This window comes from Bubalus bubalis, chromosome 17 (assembly GCF_019923935.1).
Source record: "Bubalus bubalis isolate 160015118507 breed Murrah chromosome 17, NDDB_SH_1, whole genome shotgun sequence".
Classification (NCBI taxonomy): Eukaryota; Metazoa; Chordata; class Mammalia; order Artiodactyla; family Bovidae; genus Bubalus; species Bubalus bubalis.
In genome coordinates this window covers 53,391,274-53,409,655 of record NC_059173.1, presented here as the reverse complement: position 1 = coordinate 53,409,655, position 18,382 = coordinate 53,391,274, and the positions used below count along the sequence as shown (strand labels likewise).

Sequence of the window (18,382 nt, the reverse complement as noted above, 5' to 3'; positions counted from 1 at the left end):
ATTCCTGATTAGAACAACTTTCTCCTCCTAGGGTGTAGCCTAAACTATAAAGAACCTTCTCATGCATATCTGTATTATACTAAATTTGCTAAAGTAGTCTATATTTAGTAATTATGGGTATGATAGCTCATGTGTATAAATACAAATCTTTATATTTTATGTTTCTCTGTAGAGTATTAATCATGTGAGTGCCAAAATAATGAATTCCCTTTTGTTTGGATATTTAGGTTGGAGCATCCTTACTTTTACTCACCTGTTTGGTTTCTTCCTTAAAATGAACTCCTAGAACTGGAATTGCTGGGTCAAAGGTATGCATATTTAGATGTAAACTGGTATATATAAAATTGACAAACAACAAGTTCCTACTTTATGGTACAGGGAACTGTATTTAATACCTTGTAATAACCTATAATGGAAAATAATCTAAAAAAGAATGTATATATATTTTCATATATATAAGTACATAAAACTATATATATGTATATATATATAAATAGATAAAACTATATATATATATATATGTATGTATACACACACACACACACACACACACAGAACTGAGGATTTCCAAGGTGGCTCAGTGGTAGAGAATCTGCCTGCCAGTGCTGGAGATGTGGGTTTGATCCCTGGGTCAAGGAGATTCCCTGGAGAAGGAAATAGCAATCCATTCTAGTATTCTTGCCTGGAAGATCCCATGGATAGAGGAACCTGGTGAGCTCCATGGGAGCTCCATGGGATTGCAAAAGTGGGAGTCCATGGGTTGCAAAAGAGTCTGACATGACTTATTGACTAAACAATAGATATATAACTGAATCACTTTGCTGTTCAGCAGAAACCAACACTACATTGTAAACCAACTATACTTCAATTAAAAAGATATGCATGTTTAAATTTTGATACATGTTGCTAACTGCTTTCCAGAATGGTTTATCTTGATTTAGATGGAGGGCATATAAGAATGTGTGTTTTCTTAGGAATCTGTCAATATTTGGTATTGTCAATATTCTTAATCTTTGCCCATCTTTTGGTAATCTCACTCAGCCTCATGGCTTTAAATTCCACTCTATGCTGGTGGTTCTATCTCCAGTTCAGAGATGGAAGAGACCATGGGAATGTACTTCATAGATACAGCTGACTGTTTGACATCCCACTTAGATTCTTACTATTAATATTGGCTCAGATGGTAAAGAATCTGCCTGCAAATGTGGGAGACCTGGGTTCAATCCCTGAGTTGGGAAGATCCCCTGGAGAAGAGAATGGCAACCCACTCCAGTATTCTTGCCTGGAAAATTCCATGGGCAGAGGAGCCTGGTGGGCTACAGTCCATAGGGTCACAGAGTTGGACACAAGTGAGCAACTAATACACACATACACACAAACACACACACATTCATATCTAAGCCTGCTTCATTTGCAGCTTTCCCATCACAGTTAAGTTACTTCATCCTTTCCATTGCCCAAAACTTTGATGCCTCCTTTGCCTCATTGCTCAGACATTCAGGTCCTTGCTATCACATGGTATCACTATCATCTCTCATCTGGATTTGTGCAATAGCCCCGGCAGGTTGTCTTACCTCCAGGAGACTCTAGTATTTGTGTGGAAGTTGGAGTGATTCTGAGAAGTTATGAGAAAACATCACCCCCTAGTCAAGACCCTCCAACGCCATCCCATCTCGTTCTGAGTAAAAGCCTGAATCCTTGCATTGTCCCACAGGGCCTGGGTGAGATTCGCCCCCGCCACGTGTGTCCACTCTTACCCTTGTTTTCTCCCACTCTGGCCACATTGGCCTCGTTGCTTGCAGATCAAGCAGCTCCTGCCTCAGGATTTCACTCCAGTTCAGAGTTCTGCCTGGATCACTACCCTGGCTCACTAGGGAGACCTTCTCTGATGATCATATTAAAATGCCACCTGTCCCACCCTTAGTAGCCTTCATCTCCTTTTCCAGCTTTGTTTTATTTCATTGCATTTCTCTAGTATATTATGCAGCTTATGTATTCATCTTACTGTTTATCTGGACCCAATGGAATGTACATGTCACAGGGATAGAACTTTCTTTTAATGTTTTCTTTATATCTGGATCCCCAGCTCTTAGTGCAATGCTTATCACATAATGGACACTTGACGGACATATTTTTGAGGAAACAAAGGACTGAATCTGATAGGTAAAAAATTAAACCTCATTTTTATTTGCACTTTTGATTACTAGTAGGTGAAATTTTAATAATCTGTCCAGAAGGCCTTTCTGAGCTTAATAATCAGTTTACAATGCATGAGGGAAAAAACTGGTAGTTTGAATGATTATAAATTTAAAACATCTGCATAGAAAAATGTCCCTACCACAAATAGGACTGACAAATAGAAAATACTTGCAATTCATATTTCGGAAGAAAATGGTAATAACCCTAATACACCAAGAGTGCATACGATCAATAAAAATGATGAACTCTATAATAGAAAAATGAAAAACTGTAAATTTTGTACATTTACAAAAGAAATAAACAGAAGGTATCTGAAAAAATGTTTATCATCACTTCACTTTTTCTTAAAAGTATCTTTACTTTTAAATCAGAATTTTCATTTCCTCTTGTTTTCAATATTATCTTCCCTGAATTTAATTTTCAAGAAACTTTCTTATTTTCTCTAACAACTGCAGTGTATTTCCAACTGTTTTTCCCTTAGTAAATAGAGCCCCATATCCTGTCTCTCAGTTTTACAATTGCCTTCCCCCCTCCTTTGTCCTTACTCTCCAAAATACTCTATTATCATGGGCAAAACTCCCCAGAGCTATACTGCAGCTGCCATGCTTTCCTTCACCATCAAGAGAGAATTGGAATGTGAAGACTGATGCCATGCTTGTATATTGAGTAGCAATTCTATTACAAATATTTTGAATCACACAAAATGCGCAGATTTGCTATTTCAACAACGATAAAGACCTGCTCGACTCGCATAGCATTTAATGAGCAAATGTGCCAGGAATGCTGATTGACACTATTTGGCTGTCTGAGTTTCCCAAGATATTTTGCACAAAGTTAGTAAACTTGCACTCTGAGATTATTTTTCTTTTATGCAGGCCAGTTGCAGCACTCTTGTCTCGCTTTGGAATGAGCGTTGTCTTATCCTGAACTATGTTACTCCAAAGACAGGGAGAGATGAAACAGGAGAGAATCGTTAACTGGGAAATGCAGAAGTGGAAATAAGTAGCAAGCAGAATGAGCAGAGACAACAAAGATGGCTTGGAGACTTTGATAATGAGAGTGTCCTCTGGCAGGCACCCACTCTCCACGCTGATGGACCATCCCCAAATTCCCAGAAGACTGTGGTAGACAGAGGAGTACTGCCGCCTCCTGCCCCCATCCATGTCTAATCCCCAGAACCAGTGAACATGATATTTTACATGGCGAAGGGGACTTTGCAGATGTCATCAAATTAAGGATCCTCAGATGGGAAAGTTTATCCTGGATAATCTTAGAGGGCCCAGTGCAATCACAAGGATCTTTTTTAAGTCAAAGAGGAAGACAGGAGAGTCAGAAGCCAAGAAGCAGAGATCAGAGTGATGCGGTTGCTGGCCGGGGGCCACAGGCCAAGGCTTGCGGATGCCTCTGGAAGCTGGAAAGGGCAAGGACACATTCTCCCTTTGAGCTTCTAGAAGGAACACAGCTCAACCAACAACTTGGTGTGAACCCTCTAACACTGTTTCCCACTTCTGATCTCCTGAACTGTAAGACAATACATTTGTATTGTGTCAAGCCAATAAGTTTGTGGCTTGAACAAATTTAGAACAGCTCAGGGGAACCTGCCGAAGGACCTCCCACCTAAACTTCTCCCTATAGTCCGCAAGGAGGAAGTGCATGGTGAGAGATGCCAGTCACAATTGGCTCGTGAAGATCCAAGGATGACGTTTTCTCTATTTTGGGAGCCTGGTTCTGCCTTACGTGGTTAGCTTTTCTTCTTATTTTCTCTTTCGTTTTTAATAAAAGACATTAGAAAAAAAAACACAGAAGATAAGAGAGAGTATAGGTACATAAACATGTTACTTTGTAGGAGAAATCTGTCAGCACTTTTTAACACATTAAAAAAAATATTGAAATATAGTCGCTTTACAATGTTGTGTTTTAGGTATACAGCAAAGTGACTTGTTTATATGTATATATATTCTCTTTTTTACATTCTCTTCCATTGTAGGTTGTTACACGACATTGTGTATAGTTCCCTGTGCTGTACAATAGGTTCCTGTTGCTTATATACTTTATATGTAGTGGTGTGTATCTGTTAACCCTGAACTCCTAATTTACGTGCTTCCATTCCTTTTGGTAACCATAAGTTTGTTTTCTGTGTCTGAGTCTATTTCTGTTTCATAAATAATTTCATTTGTATCATTGTTCTAGATGCCACATACAAGCGATAACGTGTGGTATTTGTCTCTGGCTTACTTCACTTAGTATGACAACCTCTAGGCACATTCCCATTGCTGCAGATGGCATTATTTCATTCTTTGTTACAACTGAGTAATATTCCCTTGTATGTATGTACCACATTGTCTTTATCCATTCCTATGTTGATGGCATGCTGCAGTCCATGGGGTTGCAAAGAGTCAGACACAACTTAGCGACTGAAGCACAACAACAAATATTGATGGACATTTAGGTTGCTCCTATGTCCTGGCTATTGTAAATAGTGTTGCTATGAATATTGGGGTGCATTCCTCTTTTTTAATTATGTTTTTATCCAGATATATGCCCAGGAATAGGATTGTTGGATAATATGGTAGCTCTGTTTTTTTGTTTCTTAAGGAACCTTCATACTGTTCTCCACAGTCTATCAATTTGCATTCCCACTAACACTTTAGGTGGAGAAGGAAATGGCAACCCACTCCAGTACTCTTGCCTGGAGAATCCCATGGAGGGAGGAGCCTGGTAGTCTACAGTCCATAGGGTCGCAAAGAGTCGGACATGACTGAGCGACTTCACTCACTTTTCACTTAACACTGTAGGAGGATTCTCTTTTCTCCACACCCTCTCCAGCATTTATTATTTGTGGACTTTTTGATGATGGCTATTCTGACCAGTGTGAGGTGATACCTCATTGTAATTCTGGTTTGCATTCCTCTAATAATTAGCAATGTTGAGCATCTTTCCATGTGTCCTTTGGCATCTGTATGTCTTTTTTGGAGAAACGTCCTTTGAGATCTTCTGTCCAGTGTTTGATTGGGTTGTCTGTTTTTTTGGCATTGGTCTGTAAGAAATCAAGGAGTGAGAGTTCTCTTCAGAGCTGTCACTCATTCGACTCAGTCCAGGATGGAATGCATGGAAAGGATGGTCAAAGAAATTGACTCCACCCTGGTTGAACATATGGCAGAAATGGACACATGCCTGATGCCCCCCCAGCCCAATCCTGCCTGTGGAAGCCTGGGGTCCAGAACTGCGGTCAGTGGGATAGGCTTCATGGGGCTAGACAAGGCTGGCAAGGTCACCCCTCAGGTCCCTGAGAATGCTGGGCCCAGTGAACTGATATCCATTTGGGACCAGCTGGGGTCTGCCCCTGAACCCATTTCCGGCACCCCTGCAATTTCTGGGCCAGGTGGTCACCCCTGCAAGGTGAGGGTCTTGCAGGCAGGTGACCAGACATTGGTGACCCCCCAGCCCTCCATCCTGCTTGGGCTGGCGCTGGGTTGTCTTGAGGATCTTGCCACAGTGGAAGTTCCCTGTTGGTGTGTAATACAGCATGACCTTTAAGATGCTCAATACCATGGCAGATCTTGGAAACTGAAGCACAGTTGTATGGCCATAGAACTGGGACAGGCTTCCAGCCAGGTGACTGGGCTAAAACCACCATCCAACACTCCTCTCACTGGTTCTTCATCCCTTCTGACATCCTATATCCCATGTCCTATGACTGTGAATCAAGTTCTTGTCAATTCTTCTGGCCAAAAAAAAAAATTTGATTCCTCATGCTTTTATATGACATCATACTCTTGCACTACATTGTTGGGCAGATCATTACATTTAGTCCTGAATAAATTGACTCTCACTGTTTCAAAGATGCTGAGGTTTGACCTAAGGAGGAGAGGGCCTTTTCCTCTCCATGGATGCCCGGGGAAAGTACAGGGAGATTTTATGGCTGCTCTGTGGCTCCCAGGAGCACTGGAGGATGAGCTGCCTCGTTTCCAGAGGGGAATTGAAGAAGGAACAGTGGAAGTAACACTCGGGTGCCTGCAGGGAGGAGGCAGGAAGGGGGTTCCAGGATGAGTTAATGGTCATGGGGTTATTGATAATGTCTGGCCAGAGGCCAGTGAGGCTTATTAGGTTTCCAGAATTGACCCAAGCAGTAGATTTGTCTCAGGATGTCTCAGACACTGGGAAATTGAGGGGGAAGAAAAATAATCTTAGGATTTTCTTTGATTTAAGAAAAAGGCCAGCTGAAATCTTTCTCCTGGATTTGTAACTCATGTTTTCATGACACCAAAAGCTTTTTTAGACTTTTATTTTTTCCTTGATGCAGAAACTTTAGTTCATGGACAAGTCTTTAAGGAAGGAGATATGGAAAAGAAAGGAAGACTTTTCTTGGAAGCTCCCAAGATAGGTTTCTTATCAAAGTGTATAAATGTGTTATTATCATTTTCTTCCTTGGGGAAAACATTATTTATTTGTAGGAGAAAAGGACACATGTGTTGGTTGATGGCTCTGTTACCATGGAAACATAAATTTAAAAAACTAAGAAAAATGTTTTAATACATTAATTTTTAGACCTCTGATACCAACCTGCCGTTCCCTTGAGGTATGACATGGCAAAATGAAGACGGAGCCCTGACCCGGCTCATTGTTGCGATGGTGTCACAGAGGCAAACCTAAAGCCTCCCCATCTCTCTTGCCTCACAAATTGGCCGGAAATGCATTTTAAACACACACTTTCAATGTGAGTAGCTTGCTGTGGGTACATGCAGAAAAATCTTTAGGCTCCATGTAAGCTTTGCAAAGGTTTTGCACATTGCCTGTGGGACTTGGCTGACTAGATACGGAGAGAGAAGTCACTGGCTCTGGCGACAGACCACCGTCAGGATTTCCAAGTGGATGTTTTACTAAGTCCTCTAGATGTTGTAATGAGCTCCGCTCTGCCTTCCTTGTGGGTGTGATATGGTGAAAATTGGGATGGTGTCAAGATATTAAAAAGCTTTATTAAAATAACCCCAGTATTATTCTGTGTTCACATTTAAACCCCACTCCCTTCACTGCATTGGAGAAACTGTGTCCTATGGAAGGGGGAGCCTACGAGACACTGGAGATAAGCATGCACTTTGGAGGCAGGCACGCATGGTTTTCAGTTCTTGCTCTCCCTCTAACTAGCTTGATACATGGGGCAGGTGATGATCTCTTTAAGCCTTGATTTCATCATCTGAAGAAAGGGGAATTCCTGCATTGGGGCTTCCCAGGTGGCTCAGTGGTAAAGAATCCACCTGCCAATGCAGGAGACTTGGGCTCAATCCCTGGGTTGGGAAGATACCCTGGAGAAGGAAATGGCAACCCACTATGCTATACTTGCCTCGGGAATCCAATGGACAGAGGAGCCTGGTGGGCTACAGTCCACAGGGTCACAAAGAGTTGGACATGACTGAGTGACGGAGCAGGCATGCAATTCCTGCATCACTGTGATTTTATATACATTTAAAGAGATAATGCTGTCTGCATAAAATGCTCAGCATCTTTTTGGGTGCTCAGTGAGTCTGTGGTGTAGCATGGCTGTGATTTCAACCATTGCTGGAATATACCAGCTGTGTCAAGTGCTTCATAAGGCTTCACATGGAAGGAGGGTGCTCTCTGTGGGTGCCCAGGGCTTCCCCATTCCTCAGAGAAGACCCCCCCCCAGCCCCGCCAAGCCCCTGCTCATTTATTTATAGCTCTATTGGAAGCTCAACACCATCGCAGTTCACTTTAATGCCAGTGTCAATTTGAAAATATTTCCCTGAATTCTCCTCAATAAATACACTTCTCTCTTTTTTATTTATTCAAGCAATATTTCTTGAGGACCCATCATATGCTGGGCCCTGGACTAGTACTGAGGATAAAATGGATAAAATGGAAATGGCTTCTACTCTCATGGATGTTATTAATGCAGTGTAGTGGGGATGAAAAAAGATCAGTGAACACAGGTGATGTATCCAGGTCTCTGGCAAAGGAGCCTGCAGCTGCTGGAGCGTTCTGCTGGGGCCCTGAACTGGGGTTTGGGAGGGTTGTCTCAGGAGTGGGATCATTTTTAGAGCCATCTCAGAGTTGGTGGTCTATTTTGGGACTCTTCTCACTCTGCCAGTGCTGACCCGATTGCTGGAATTCATTCATTTATGCCTTCGTTCATTCATTCACTCACTCAGTGAGTGAATGATGTGCCTGTTAGTTCCCAGGCTCTGTGCTAAGCATTAGGAAAACCATGGTGAGTAAGACAGACATGGTCCCTTCCTTTAGGAAACTGAGGGGGGTAACAGAAAGTGGGATGGTCCAGAAATAAATAGAAGAACTACCTGGGATGGAAACGTGAAGGGAGCGGTGAGATCATCCAGCAGGTGGACTGCATCTCTCTGGGGAGGGGTTTGGATCTAAGCTGATGCCTGAGGGGAAATGGGATTCAGGTGCGGGGAGAGGGCACCGCAGTGTTCCAGGTGGAGGGAGCAGTAGGGTGTGTGCGCGAAGATCCTGAGGTGAGAGAAAGCCTGGCCCTGGGGGTGATGGACAGAAGGTCAGAGTGGCTGGAGGGTGGAGTCGGAGGCAGGAAGGGACGGGAGGTCTGGAATTTGCTGGAAGCTGCAGGGCAGCCCTGGCCGGAGGGAGGCATTCCTGTCCTTTCTAGGCTTTCAGGCTGGGCGGGCTCAAAACCCCAGGTAGCCCTTCCTGCCCCCACCGCCTCTTTACTCCCTCTCTGGTTTTCAGTTTGGTGGCGAATGAGGGAGGCTTTCTCTAGGAATTTAGGGTTCTCCTTTGTGGGGGATGCTGTGGTGTGTTGCCCATGTGCCCCTCCAGGAATGACAGACTCATTTCCCAAACTGCCAGGTACCACGGACAGAGGTCTCAGCTTTCAGCTTCCTCTGGGGATTTCTAGGGGCTTCCTGGGTGGCTCAGATGGTGAAGAATCTGCCTGCAATGCAGGAGACCCAGGTTCAATGCCTGGGTCGGGAAAATCCCCTGGATAAAGAAATGGCTACTCACTCCAGCATTCTTGCCTGGAGAATCCCATGGACAGAGGAGCCTGGTGGGCTACAGTCCCTGGGGTCGCAAAGAGTGGGACACGACCGAGCAACTAACAGTAGACCACACTAGGCTGTGGAGGGCCACCTTGCCCACTTCCAGGGTCCACAGCCAGACCACCTCACCCTAACCTGAGACACCGCTGAAGTCATCCCAGCTCCAGGGCTCCCTGAGGGATTGGCTGAGCACTTCCTGGGGTCATGTTGTCGCCCAGTGTCCCCCTCCACCCACTCCTGCCTCCTCCCCCATTTCCCTTATACAGGTGGTGATCCAGGGGCGACCCTTAATAGACCTTCTCCCTGAAAGTTGGCTTCCCCCAGAGCCCAACTGAGCACCTTGTGAGAACACTGTACAGATATGTGAACATCACTTAATAGAGACAGACCGATTCCCAGGAAAGCAAGGATTTGGTTATAACCTGGCAGAATTTCCCCTCAAGGAGGAGGATCGTTCAGTCATGAGTGGAGAGCACAGAGGTGCTCAGAAATCTCCCCACCTCAAAATCTTGTCCATGGAAGAGGAAGCCTCAGCCACTCGAAGAAAGGCCTGATTCACACTGCTGTCTCTACTGCGGAGCTAGATTCGGTGATAAGCCATCTTGCAGGGAGGCCACGAAACCCGCGTCTAAGGACAGGTATTCCAGTTCACCAGCCCCCTGCTGGTTACCAGCTGACTTCCTGTGGGTCAGTCTACGGGGAGACTGGGGTGGATTCTGTTGCATTGTGTTTCACGTGGTGGATCAATTTTTGTTGGAATTTAATACTTTGGGATTCTGGTTTTATACATATTGCTCTTTCTTGACTGCCTCTGCGATAGACTTGGGTCCACTCTGTGCAGCAAAGAAATTAGACTCTTTGGAGACAGCCGGCTGACTACTCCCTGGAGGCAGTGCCCTGCATGGTTGGCTGTGCTCTGAATAAGCTAGCTTTCTCCTTTAAACATCCATACCCGTGTTTCTTGATTCTGTTTGGACTGATCCATCCTTTGCCTTGTAGGCTTGAAATTCACCTGGCTGGCTTTTACTAAACTCATGACTGGAAGGCATTTTAAGTATTGTTTATGTGCAGGGGATTTGGCCGTCATAATCTAATGGATCTCTAATTTTGGGAAGGGTTGGTGTAAGAAGCAGTTTGGGCTTCCCTAGCAGTTCAGTGGTAAAGAATCTGCCTGCCAATGCAGGAGACACAGGTTCCATCCCTGGGTGGGGAAGAGCCCCTTGAGAAGGAAGTGGCAAACCACTCCAGTATTCTTGCCTGGGAAATCCCATGGAAAGAGGAGCCTCCTGGGCTATAGTCTGTGAGGTTGCAAAATGTGAGGTCAAAAGAATCTGACATGACTTAAAGAGTAAACAACAGCAAGGGAGCAGTTTAGAGCAGACATTGTATCAGAGTGGTGGGTGGGGGGAGGGGGGGTAAGGGCCAGCTAAATTGGCCTTGAATTTGGAGTCTGCCCTTGAGCAACTGTGTGGCTTGGGAAGCTTCCTTTCCTGCTTTGTGGTTCAACCTCCTCCTAGGTTGTTGGGGAAAGGAAAATGGTTAGAGTGATGCCCGGCACGTGAAAGCTACTATTATTATAGGAAAAAAGGTACCATGGCAATCATTCGTATCACAGCCAGTTTTACGGTGCTCTAGAAGCTTTGCTTCTGGGGTCTTGGATGTTTTTTAAGTAATATAACAAATCAAGCCTCGATGCTCCTGTCCCATCCCAAATAGATTTCCAACATCTCTTATGATGAAAAGCAGTAAAATGGAGCTCTTAATATGTCCCCAGGTCGTAGAATCAGGTCTGACCAAAGAGCTGGAGTGGTGGCGTCTATGATTGTCAGTTGCTGATGGTGGGAAGCGTGCAAACATGGTGAGTCTGTGGTATGTGATGTTCTTTCCATCTCCGTTTCTCCCCAATTGCATTTTTTAAAGTAATGCAGTTAATTTTTGTGAGCGTTTTAAGCCCAAATTAGAGATCTTATATTGTAAACGCTGCAGAAGCTGAGAAAGATCTTGTTAACAAAAGCAAAGTTGCCAAACTCCCAGAAATCAGAATCAGACCCACAGAATTCAAACTTAGATGAAGTCTGTGCCCACCAAATCCATCCTGGGTCATTTCTGCAGGATCAGAGTAAATGCAGGTGCTCGGAGCTGCATGGCACATCCGTGACCATGGTCTCTAATTGCAGCAGCCTTCAGACAGGTCAATGGAGGTGCGATGATCTCGGGGATTTTGTCTTTAAGGTATTTCTCTGCTGTAATATATAATCCCTCAAGGAGGGGCCTTGTCAGTGTCAGCTTCTGTTCCCAACTGTAATGGAATAAAGAACTGGTAAACAGGCGATTCTTTACATCTCTCTCCTTTGTCCTGCATAATGTGGGCCAAATGGATGGGCCCATCTCTGAAGGCGGCAATGGGGGGGTTCTACCCCTAAATGATTCTGGGTTTGCTGTGTGCTGTGATTGGGCTCAGTTGCGTGTGCAGCTGCTCCTAGAGTCTTGCCACACTATAATACTGTGTGCAATAGTCAGAGAGCGGTTTTCCACTTTGCATCTTAAGTCCTACCTTCTCTGCTCACCCTTGAGAGAGCCAAGCACCTTAAATGGGGTGGAGTAGAGCAATCTGAAGAAGTAATTGTGCTGTCTTGAGATGCAGGAGCCCGGGAGGGCGAAGAACTCATTTTCTTGTGTCTGAACATATTAGAAGTCCTCTGCTAAAGTGCAGATGGTCCGGCAGTCAGCAGGGGTTGATAGGAAAACACACAGCATAGGCAGTATGAAGCACAACCCTACTCTCGACATTTCAGGTGTGCGTGAGAATGGACGGGGTTTCTGCCCTCCAACTTTGTAGTGTGTTGCCTGAGCCTCCCCTCGCCCCTCCATCCCCATCCCAGGCTGTTTGTAGATAGACTGGAAGCTCTGACGGATTGCGGTGTTTCCAATAGGGAGAGTGTGGGGAGCCTTGGTCAGGTGGAGCCGTGGTTTGGTGCAGTTTGGGGAGGAATCTCTCCTTAAGCCAGGGACTTCTCCCCTCTCCCTGCCCAGTACCCAGGCCTGCATCACTGTGTGTTCATGCATGGCAACTCTGTGCAGGGATACAGCAGAACCAGGCAGAATGAGCCCCCCGCGTGTGAATGTGTGTCTATGTGTCCCAGCTACTTCCTCCCAATGGGGAGAAGGCGCTCTCTGGACCCCAGCTGGCCTCTCTCCTCAGCATCCTTTCTGTCTCTCAAGGCTGCATTGCACAAATACCTCCTTCTGTTCTGAAATCCATTTACCTCCATTTTCACTTCCTGACCTCCCTCCCTCTAGTTTCCTTTCTTTTCTAATCATTATATAACTCAGGTAGACAAATAGCCCACATGTAAGCTATTATGTAAGTAAAGATGAGAGTCTACTGAAAAGGTCAGCAATTGTGGAGAAATTAACGGGCAAAGCTTCAAGGAGGAGGTGGACCTTGAGCTTCTTTTATTTATTTATTTTTACTTATTTTTACGGTGAAAGTGAAGTCGCTCAGTCATGCCCGACTCTTTGCAACCCCATGGACTGTAGCCTATCAGGCTCCTCCGTCCATGGGATTTTCCAGGCAAGAGTACTGGAGTGGGGTGCCACTTCCTTCTCCAGGGGATCTTCCCGACCCAGGAATCAAACCCGGGTCTCCCACATTGCAGGCAGACGCTTTACCATCTGAGCCACCAGGGGTGAGTCTTATTTTCAAGGTTACCTTCATTTTATTTTTAAAAATTTTAATTTATTCTTTAAAATTGAAATATAGTTTGTTTACAATGCTGTGTTAGGTTCAGGTGTACAGCAAAGTGACTCAGAACATATATATATATATATATATATATATATATATATATATACCCATCTCCTGTAAGATGGGTATAATCATATCTGGCTTCTGCTTTTGTGAGAATGACAAATAAGTGAACAAGCATATAATTAAAATGATATTATGAACCCTGAAGGATGCAAACAGAATAGTGTCAGCGAAGGTTCCTGAGAATGTGGGAATGTCACCAGAGCTCCTGGCACAGGGTGAAGCAAGCTCTTAGTTGATTTTTTCTGAGGGACACTTGCAAGAGGACGGGAGACTTGGGGAAGGGCCGTGGGAGAAAAGCACGTTTGTTGTTAACACGAGGGATTGTTGCAGCAGTGGCCTGTCCTGCTTTCCCATTATGCCATTTTTCTTTGGAAAAAGGTAGGTTCACATATAACTTCAGGAGGAGGAGGAAGAATCTGCTCTGGAGTTTGCTGGTTCACCCTGTGTCCTTGGCCGGCACACTCTCTGTAGTCCCTCAGCCTGCCGTCCACCAGTAGGACACGGTGGCAAGGATGTCCATCAAACATCCCGACCCTGGGAAGAATGCATCTGGCGTGGTGGCGATATTAGTGACACGGTTGCTGGACTTTGGATTCACAGAGTGTTTTCGCTCAAGAGCTCGGAGGAGAGGTGGTCACAGGTTTGTTGTTATTGTATCTTGGGAGAGAAAGAGGAACACCAAGGCATGGAGGTATCTGCTAGAAATGTCACGGCTGGAATCAGTCAGGCCTTTCGTGTGGGTCCTCGTCGCCAGTTCAGGACCTGAAACACCGGGCTGTTTGCTTCAGGTGGATATTTGGATGTCTCCCCCTCCGCCTCTGGCTACTTCTCCTCATCCTGTCCTTTCCAGGCTCGGCCAGCCAGTGCCCTTGGAGGTCTTCTCTGGGCTTGTCAGCTCCCCACCAGGGCTAGACAGGGCTGCACTTTCTTCTTATGATAGAAGACTGCAAAGCAAGATGGAGAGATTTTCTTGGCAGCTGCAGATTTTTAATCATGAAAGTAATTTAATATGAGGTGGTCAGAGGTCAGATATTTTAAAAAGGCCAGTTTCTGGTTTAGCCTCAGCTAAAACCAAGGATGACGAATGGTTCAAAAGGGAGGCAAAATGTATTTCTAGAAGGTTTAGTGACTTAGCAGCAGCAGCAGGGGACCCAGAGTAGGAAGGGGTGAAAGACCATGATTTTCCACTGGATTTCCTTTCTTAAAAATTGAAGCGTAATTTGCAATATTGTGTTAGTTTCAGGTGTACAGCAAATTGAATCAATTATATATGTTGTTAGTCCCTCAGTTGTGTCTGACTCTTTGTGATCCCATATGGACTGTAGCCCATTCATGGAATTCTCCAGGCAAGAAAACTGGAGTGGGTAGCCATTCCCTTCTCTAGGGGATCTTTCCAACCCAGGGTTTGAAGAACCCAGTCTCCTGCATTGCAGGCAGATTCTTTACCATCTGGGCCACCATGGAAGCCTCTTATATATATATATGTGTGTGTGTGTGTGTGTATGTATGTGTATATATATATTATTTTTTAGATTACTTTCCATTATAGATTATTACAAGACACTGAATATAGTTCCTTGTGCTATGCAACAGGTCCTTGTTGTTTATCTGTTTTGTATATAGTAGTGTGTATCTGTTAATCTCAAACTCTTAATTTGTCCCTCTTCCTTTCCCCTTTGGTAATCATAAACTTGTTTTCTCTAAGTCTTTTTCTGCTTTTCACTGGATTTCCAGAGAGACCTTGGGAAAGAGGTGGATGAGTTCCTTGGTCAGAAGTGGGTGTGGCAGATGCCAGAAGACCAATGCAGGGTGCTTGGAGCCTCCGGGGCCTCAGGTGAAAGGTGGAAGGGCCGGGCAGAAGTTCCCTCAGAGGATAATTATTATTTTTGCATTTGGTTAAAAATTGACAAACTAATTGCTGAGCCCATTGTCAGAAAACGGGCAATGCATTAGAGATGATTGTCAGCAATTTCTATTATTCCTAATGAGCCGGACGTGGCCTTCTCTTTTGTCCTTACTGCTTGGAGAGAAGGGAGGGTTTTTCTTCTCACTCTCCCTCAGAGCTGGAGAGGGTCTGCTGCACCCGCCCGCTCTGGGCTTCGGGCAGGATGCTCTCCCTCCCTCGCCACCCGAGCCGGAAGACAGATGATTTGTTTGTCTGATTGCTCGAGTGAGTCCCTCGTTGCCTCTTCATTTTCCACTTTCTCTCCCTTCCAAACCCCCTTCTTACTCCTGGCCAGCTCTCAAGACACCGTTAATTTAAAAACCAAGAAGACAGAATTGGATAGAAAAACAAAACCCAGACTCTTTGGGATGTGAAACGTCACTGAAAGCGAAAGCTTCTAGGGGTTCAATATTTCAGTGGGGCTTGGGAAAGACCAAAATAGTCTTATAAAAAAAAACACATAAAGAGTATTTCCCGCATTCAGGTATCAGAGTAAGTATTTGCACAACGGTGGAATGTCCAGGGTCTTGATTATAGAAGAGAAAAGTATCCGAGAGCCCTTCACTGGGGCATTGCATCCCAGCATTTTCTTCCTGAGCTACCGTAGAAGGAGTCCATGTTTAGAGTCTAGTTCAAAGGCAGCATTTACGAAGCTAAGTCAGACCCCGGGTTTCCCTCTTGGTGAGGGCGTGGCCATCATCTTCCCTCTGTGATGGGGAGCTGGGGCTCCAGGAAGCCTTCCCCTTGCACTCATCCCTTCCATGGTCTTCCATGACTGGGAGGCACGTATCCCTTCTGTTTTTAGCAACAAAATGAGTTCTGGTTCATCTGGTAGAGATGCAGGTCAGGAAGTCCATTTTAGTGGGGCTCTCTGGCTCACTTAAGAAAACCTGTTTCTACAGACTCACAGTTTTAGAAAAACAAACTTATGGTTACCAAAGAGGAAAGCGGGGTGGGGGGGGGAATAGAGTTTTGAGATGAACAGACATATGCTGCTGCTGCTAAGTTGCTTCAGTCGTGTCTGACTCTGTGCGACCCCATAGAGGGCAGCCCACCAGGCTCCCCCGTCCTTGGGATTCTCCAGGCAAGAACACTGGAGTGGGTTGCCATTTCCTTCTCCAGTGCATGAAAGTGAAAAGTGAAAGCGAAGTTGCTCAGTTGTGTCTGACTCTACGTGACCCCATGGACTGCAGCCCACCAGGCTTCTCCGTCCATGGGATTTTCCAGACAAGAGTACTGGAGTGGGGTGCCATTGCCTTCTCCGCATACATATGCTACTATATATAAAATAGGACCTACTAACAAGGACCTACTGTATAGAGGGGGGACTATGTTTAATATCCTATAATGGCCTTTGGTGGAATATATGTGTGTGTATAACTGAATCATTTTGCTGTACACCTAAAACTAACACAACATTGTAAATGACTATACTCCAATAAAATTTTGGGGCTGGTGCACTGGAACGACCCAGAGGGATGGAATGGGGAGGGAGGAGGGAGGAGGGTTCAGGATGGGGAAAACATGTATACCTGTGGCGGATTCATTTTGATATTTGGCAAAACTAATACAATTATGTCAAGTTTAAAAATAAAATAAAATTAAAAATAAATAAATAAACAGTAATACAACTTAAAAAAAAAAGGAAAAAAAAATAAAAGAGTAGGCCATGTGGAAAGATAAATTGGGAGATTGGGACTGACATACACACACTACTATATATAAAACAGGTAATTACTACTAATAAGGACCTGCTGTACAGCACAGGGAACTCTTCTCAATACTCTGTAATGACCTATATGGGAAAAGAATGTAAAAAAGAGTGGATACATATATACGTATAACTGATTCACTTCGCTATACACCGTAAACCAACTGTACTCCAATAAAACAGACACCCGCCATTTCTGTGTTAGTTGCCCACTCTTTGTTAATCACGAGGATCAGAGGAAATGATAAAATAACCCACATGGCTTCCAGGTCAGTTTCCGTGAGTAGATTTCATCTTCCCAGTGTCCTCTGTGATGAATCCTTAATAACTTTGACAAAAATGCTCAATGGTAATTTGCTTTTGTGTTGGTGGTTGGCGCCCAAGGCTGTATGGTATGTGTGGGATTGTAATTACGCCCAGGAATATCACCGACTTTGAATGTTTGGCCACCGCCATGTTGTCCATTTTTGAGACATAGAGACTGGCTGTCATCACTCCTTTCAGAAAGGACTTGGAGACTATTCTTGTTGCTGCCGAAACAAATGTCTGCTAGTTTAGCAGCTTAACGCATCACAGATTTTGTATGCTATAGGGCTGAAGTCCAAAATGGGTCTCACGGGGCAGGATGCAAGTGACAACAGGCCTCCAGAGTTCCTGGAGGCCACTCGGATGCCTTGGACAGGGGCCCCCTTCCATCTTCAAAGCCAACAGTCACGTCACTCCTCCCTCTGCTTCCAGCATGGCAGGTCCTTCTTTGAACAACTCCCCTGCTTCCTTCTTGGAGGGACCCTTGTGATTGCATTGAATCCACCAGATAATCCAGGATAATCTTCCCAACTCAAGTTCCTTGACTTAATTGCATCTGCAGAGTCCCTTTGCCATTTAAGACAACATATTCACAGATTCGAGGGTTTAGGCTGTGGATATTTGCCAATGGAAGGACCAAAAGCGGAGTAGAAAATCTGTTTTTATAAACAAGCAATATCAATACATTTTTGGATTCCTTTTTTCCACCCCCTTTGCTTGAAACAGTTGTTTTCAGCCTCATACAGGGTTGAAAATGGCAAAAACATTAATTGAATTTCTGTTCGACTGTGTTCTTTGCGATTTATTTCATGTGTATGGAATATAGTAGTTTTGTAGGATGAAAAATTTACTTTCTGATCTTCTTCGAAAGGTCAGGTGGCAAAGAGAGCTAGTTTTAAATTCAAGTTACCCACATGGAGCAATTAAGGAGAGATATAAAGTGGTATGGATTTTAAGATGTGACATAGGCCAGATACAAATGGAGAATTGACAAAGACATTAGCTGATTTAGGAAAATTCAAATCCTACCTCTGGGAAAGTACATGGATTCATATATATTTATTATAATACATTAAAAAAAAAAAACGCTCCTCTCTTCTAAACTGTTTTATCATTAAATTTGCAATTTGCGTCTCCTTGCGGCCGGACATAAACACTAACAGCCAGCCTCCGAGGTAAATTCTTGTCCTAGGCCTCTCTTTGCTGTAGTGACTTAGAAACCACTTCAGCAGATGTATTGAAATTCTATAGCAAATTAAAGAATGCTCTGTAATATTCGATCTCTCTCCCCGAACAAACAGACCTGACATGGCCCTCATATCCCTCCTCAGAATAAACCAAAAGGCTCTTTTCTTTCTTTCTTTTTTAATCAAATG

At 44.3% G+C, this 18,382-nt stretch overlaps 2 long non-coding RNA genes across 10 annotated transcripts in view; both read left to right on the top strand.

Moving 5' to 3' along the window:
* LOC123329983 overlaps nucleotides 1-4,454 on the top strand; it is a 45,296-nt gene extending 40,842 nt beyond the window's left edge. Inside the window, exons 2-3 of the long non-coding RNA XR_006545643.2 lie at nucleotides 228-308; nucleotides 3,075-4,454. This is a non-coding gene — a long non-coding RNA (uncharacterized LOC123329983). The remainder of the gene's footprint in view (nucleotides 1-227; nucleotides 309-3,074) is intronic.
* Nucleotides 4,455-7,930: 3,476 nt separating this feature from the next.
* The window catches only part of LOC123329981, a 203,552-nt gene continuing 193,100 nt past the window's right edge, over nucleotides 7,931-18,382 (top strand). For 4 of the 9 annotated variants that reach the window (XR_006545635.2, XR_006545639.2, XR_006545633.2 and 1 more), the window contains exons 1-3: nucleotides 8,543-8,690; nucleotides 9,497-9,868; nucleotides 11,005-11,088. This is a non-coding gene — a long non-coding RNA (uncharacterized LOC123329981). The other 5 variants (XR_006545641.2, XR_006545637.2, XR_006545636.2 and 2 more) reach the window with 5 other exon arrangements.